The sequence below is a fragment of the Sturnira hondurensis genome, unplaced genomic scaffold (assembly GCF_014824575.4).
Source record: "Sturnira hondurensis isolate 20B ecotype Veracruz unplaced genomic scaffold, ASM1482457v3 Scaffold0013048, whole genome shotgun sequence".
NCBI classification, from domain to species: Eukaryota; Metazoa; Chordata; class Mammalia; order Chiroptera; family Phyllostomidae; genus Sturnira; species Sturnira hondurensis.
In genome coordinates, this window is record NW_028085679.1 from 4,846 (window position 1) to 10,916 (window position 6,071).

Genomic DNA, 6,071 nt, shown 5'->3' on the forward strand with positions numbered 1-6,071 from the left:
ATGCAAACTTTGCATTCGTAGATTTTGGCCATGAATAGTAATTGCACACTGATATATATTTTGATGACTCCAGCAAGCTCACAAAACATAAAACAAATCACAGCATATATTCAAGATAAAGGGCGGTAAGATGTGGTTTTAATGCCAAGAAAAGGAAACTAACAAAATGTTACATTTTATACAACCTTTATACTGAATCGCAGCAAAAGAAGGTTACATTAAAGTAGAAAAAGCATAAAAGAATATAAAGTATCATTGATAGGCCTCAACTAAGAAGGGCTACCCCAGAATAGACATCCCAGGTTCACTGCCAGTTCCCTGACTTAGCCCTACTCATGTGTAGCCAGTATGTAAATGAAAGGCCTAAAAAGGAAACTGAACATGTCCTCTAGACCCCTCTGAAGTGGGGAAGGTGTAATGAGGAAATGCTTCATGAAAGAACACTTCACAACATCCACAAAACTTACACTTCCACTCTCCACATCAAGAAACACACCAAGCCTGCCCAGAGGTCTCATTATGTACTGAGGAGTCACTGGGGCAGTGGTCCAGACAGTGTGACGATTTTCCTCCTCACATATTAAAAGAGAAATGCATCCTGAGAGTTAATCAGCATGTCCTTCTTCCTCAGCCGGGTCTGTGTACAGACCCCCAAAGCCCAGTCCCAAGACTTGTCCACGTGCACCTCCCTGTAATGTTTGCCAGAGGTGAAGACCTGCACTCCCCGTACAGCAAAACAGTTCGATGTTCCAGGGGCCAGAGACACATGTAGATGGTCATGCATAAACCTCAGACTTCTCAGACCATCCAACAGCCTGAGAATTGCAATTGTTTATTTCACTACTGAAGGAAATTTCCACTGTGAAGAAAAGAGAATATTCCAGTCAAAATCAATGTTTAAAATAAATTTGTCTTTGAGAAAAAGCACCTATCTCCCTAGTGTCTCACTGGGAACAAAACATTCCAACATTCTTAGAAGGCCAGTTCTGAATAGAAAATATTGGATTCAAGTGATGCTAACAATATCTCATGGAGAAACAAATATCTAATTAGAATAGAAAAAAATCTTCCTAAAAATCAGAGATGATAAAGGAGAAGGAGGTCGTGTCTTCTTCTGACTGTTTACTTTTTATGAGACCTGAAAAGCTGGACACCTGGGCAGTGCCACCAAGTCCATAGCAATAAAACTTACCTCTATCACTACTTCATGGGGGACAAAAAATAATTTTAAGCTAAATAAACAGAGATTACTTTTCCAGAATATGATACTATTCCAGTTGACAATATTCCAGTTAATTAAGTGAGTTGTCACTAAAGAAGTAACCTAAAGGCCTTCTTAGAAGTGATTGCACACTAATTGTCTGCCTCTGATAACCAGCTCCACCTGAGAACTTGTTCTTCCTCTTCCTGACATACTGACCCTCCAGGTTCAGGTTTACCATGGAACTCTATATATGGCCCCATCAACCACCAATTTTCTTTATTGTTATTATTCATAAAATCTCTGTTTCTGCATTTAGGTTTTTTCACATATATGATTGTTTCTGATTACATGCATTGTCCTCAGAAATCAATGCGTTATAAGTCCAATTAGAAAGTATTTAAAACCTAATTCACTGCTGTTATTTTAAATCTTGAACTGCCACCCAGTTTTGTATGGCTCAGTGAACAACTGACATTTTATGAGATGATATTTAGGACTCAAGAAGTCCTTTTTTGGTTCATGTCTTTTTTCTCCTTTTATAAGTAACTTATCATATTTATAAGTAATTAATAAAGACTGAGTCACATCTATCATTACAGCAGTTTTGATTTTATCTTTTGCCATATTATAGTGACTCCATGACTAACCAGGACTATACATGCCACTTAGCAGGTTGTTGTCCCCTGCAAGATAGAGGAAAAGATCATCCACGAAAAAGTCCTAACTGAAGAACCCTGTCAGGTGGTCCAACCCATGGGGCAACCCTCGCCTTGGAAGCTGCTGAGCTTGTCCATCCGTCTAGTAATGGGTGGTGCAGGGAGTGTGGGCCACAGAGGCTGAGGCATGTGCAGCTGCGCCTGCTCACTCCTGTAAAGAGAAAGATGCAGTTATTCTTTTGGTACTGTCATCATTCAACTGAATGTGCCTCATCACAATCCTTTCATGAGATACGACTGTACTGTTCTGAGGGGATCCCTCTTATTTTTCTTCTCTGCCTACTTCCACCCCAATTTCTCAGAGGTACTTGCCTCTCTTACTTAATTCTTGGAAAATCTAGTCTTTGCACTTTCAGTTCTTACTCATTGTGAAATATAAAACCACAAGTGACCAGTCTTACAGAAAAGTTTGCATTGGGCGTGACAACACATAGCTCCCTCAGCCACAGATGTGAAAAAATACTAACTTCTGATCAAGAAGTGAAGGAAAACATATACTGCAAAACACATACAAACAGATAAGCTCAGAACAATTGAAAATACTCTGAGAGATTATATGTTCACTTTGTTAAAAGTAGCTGGATCTTTTTCATGGCCCTCATGAATCCCTGTTAGCATTGAAGAACAAACTCACCTTTTCAGTTCATCTCCTAACTCACGTCAAGAAGGAAAAGAGAAACTTAGGCTTCTTCAGAAGTAGGATATTCTGCCAAACCAGTTTGGGTTTGGGGAGGTTTGGAAAAGTACTAATCCTACCACTTGCAAACTGCCTTGAAAATTTATTCTCCTTTTCCTCCCTAAAGATAATCTTGGCCATACCTTGTAAGAATGTAAATTCTTTTGTGAATAATTTTTAAATGTGTTTTTTATTTATGTATCAGTATATTTTCTATAGATTGGTTTTATTAATTTATGGTGCACAGAATTAATGATTCAACATTTTCATGCCTTACAAAGTCATCACAACATTAAATCTAGTAATCCTCTGTCACCATGTATACTTATCACAATATTATTGACTATATTCTCCTTCCCTTTTTGACCCATTACCCTGGCCCCCTACTTTTGTTAACCATCTATTCTGATTTATGTTCTCGAAGAATTTGAAACACTGAGTGTGAAAAGAGGAAAGTGGCTGTGTACTGCTGTTACTCTCAGCTCTGTGCATCCGAGTCTCTCCTAAGGTTTGTACTGAAAGAGTAATATGCCCCAAATTAATGGTAAATGAAACCAATGGTATCACATCAGAAGCAGGAAATATATGGAAGCTTTTACAAATGTTTCTACATTACCCACTTGCAGACCAGAATTAAAAGACCTTAAAAGAGTTTTTCCTTTCTGGTGTTCACTGAAAGAAGAAACAAAAGTAGATTTTCACAAGGAAAATATTCCTCATGGAATCTCCATAATCAAAATTTCATAAGGTTTGTATGTGCGTGATTCTGTCAGGAGTAGATTATATTAGTCCCAAGTGGGAGCCACTCTCCACCATGGATGCAGGAGATGAAAAAATATATATCTTTGGTATCAAATTCATAATGGAAATCAATGGTGTGAGCTTCCAATTATATAAAATATTCCCAGGCAAACACTCCACTCTTACCTTAAGCAACTCTACATCTGGTTTCAGACACATGTTCATGAGCTCATCATACATTGCTCTTAGGTTGATCTTCTTTTCAGCCATTTCAGCCTCAGGTTTCTCGAGTTGCTTAAACATCTTTGACCCTTCCTTAAGAAGACTCTCTCAATATTGTTTTTTCTCCCTGGTGGAGAACCAGTTGCAATGTCTCAGAAAAAGCTCTGGCTTCATCTTGGCATCCATGGATATTCATCTGCAGAGAGATGGATTTCCTAACTTACTCAGGCCAATCTTACCCACCTCCACTGAAACTGCAACTGCTATACTGATTCATGTTATCTACCAGTAAGCTTCATGTATCCTAAATTCAGGTTCCCCCACTTGTCAGAAACCATACATTCATTCCTCTTTCCTTCATTTATTTTCCATTCTTTTAAACTATACCAAGAGCCACTTACATGCTTCCCTAAACTACTTCCGCCCACTAAATGAACTCCTGAAAGAACTGGAAGAAAGCTTCTCATTGATCGTTTCTTTCACACTCAGCCTCTCAACTCTGAAACACTACATGCAAGCAATTAAAATTCATTGTCAATTAATCAATTATTACACGCAATATTCTGACTTCTATGTTAGTCAATTGGTCTCCAGTGTTAAACTCTTCCTATTCTTAGAAATATTATTGCATTTTACTCTCTGGATCAGGATCCATCAGAAAAGATCTTCCTGGAATTCTCACTACCTTCCCTCAAACTTTGGTCCAACCTCCCAGCTGTTTTCTCTGCCCTCCTTTTCTCTGTGGATGGGCTCCTGTCCTCCATCTAAAACCATAGGCTCCCTGTGATTTTAAAGAACATTGGTTCTTATTCCCTTGCCTATTCCCTCCCCAGAGTTGTGGATTCACTCTGTCACTCTCCAATCTCAGTTTTTTCTTTACTTCTTTCTTTACTTCTTTACTGTTTCCCGTATTTTTAAAATATTACACTTTCTTTTTCTTGAAACACTATCATTCTCTAGCTCCTGTAATTCTCACCATCATAGACACATGTCTTAAACTGCTGTTCACAGTTCCTTTTCCCATCTTGACTGTGTCAGCCTGATTCAGAGGGAATACAGTCTCACACTTACCATCCAATAGACAGATATTCTTCCATTTTCACTGAGACTTTTTTAAATTTCTTGCATCTTTTCTTATAAACCTCTCATGTGGTTTGAGACCTTTAACTGTTTATAAAAACAATTTTTTGCACTGGAAAAAAATCTCAGGTTTTAGACTATTAATGATGGAGATGATCATGGGATACTAGGTAAATGTACTTTAGGAAGAGAAGTAATTTGATGTTTCCCTATTTGCCCTCATTAATAATATAAATTTTAGAAGATTTTAGGCTGTGTGACCACACAGTGCAATATAGGCATTTGTCTAGGGAAACTGATCAGGACTTTACTTAGCATGGCTACTTCTCAGATAGTGAAGTATATCTTGCATCAGAATTTGGAGGCAGTGACACTTGTCTCCTGCCAATTCCAATATACTTTATCCTCCTCTTTTGTCTTGTGTTAACAAATATGTACCCTGTAGATAATCACTTTTCATTTGTAGATTTTTTCTCAAAATGAGGTCTTCCCACCTACTTGAGCATAACGCTGTATCATCAAAATAATGATGACCATTAACTTAATTAATCCCTGGTTGAATGTAACCACCAAGAAGGCAGGCATACAACTGTTTTCCTCACAGCACCATCACTGGTGCTTAAGTTGGTGCCTGACACTCAGTAAGGAGAGGATTTAATTCTCATGACGATTCTTAGGTCATTATGTTGTCTTGGCTGCACTCTCCTCCAGCTGTCATTGTGCTCTCAGAGGCAGCATTTACCCTGTTTTCCTCAGCAGCCTCTTCTATGGGGCAGTGTCTGTGAGCCTCGTGCTCCAGAGCACTAGAGTATTGCTCACAGAGCGGACTTCTGTCATCTTCAGAGATGCTTGGTTTTGTCTCCTTGTGTAGCCCACAGCTAGAGTGCTCAGAGCTCAGGAACTGCCGCAGACTGGCTTTCCTGCCATTAGTCACTAGGTTTTTCAGAAGAATGTTGGTCTTTCAGAAGAATGTTGGTTTTGAAGTTTGTCTGTTCTGATGGTTCCCTGCACACAGGGCAATCTGCAGGGCTTTCAGCTTTCTTCCTAGATACACAGAGACACGACCAACAGAAACTGTGCCCAAAGCCCATGGTGACTGGGCCCTTAAGGTAATTCAGGTAGACGATACAGGCAGTTTCTTCTTGAAAGGCTTGTGACATGTCTGAGTTCATTTTTCTGAGGGAAGAAGACTAGGAGTTTACTCCTCTGCCCAGAAGACACAAAGGTCTAAGCAAAGTTTGACTCAGGCTGTGGCTCAATTACACTGTGTCTGGAGACCAACAAGCTTGAGAGGGCATGTGACACAATTGGAAAGCCAAGACACAGGAAAGCTCTCACAATCTGCTGAAGCCATTCTTGGCTTTCTAACCAACACTGTCCACTTCTGCCCATTTTCACCTGTATAAAAAAGATCCTTCATTTTTTTAAGGTC

At 39.2% G+C, this 6,071-nt stretch overlaps 1 pseudogene; it reads right to left on the reverse strand.

Moving 5' to 3' along the window:
* Positions 1–329: 329 nt before the first annotated feature.
* On the reverse strand, positions 330–5,811 carry LOC118997305 (tripartite motif-containing protein 43-like; annotated as a pseudogene).
* Positions 5,812–6,071: the final 260 nt, after the last annotated feature.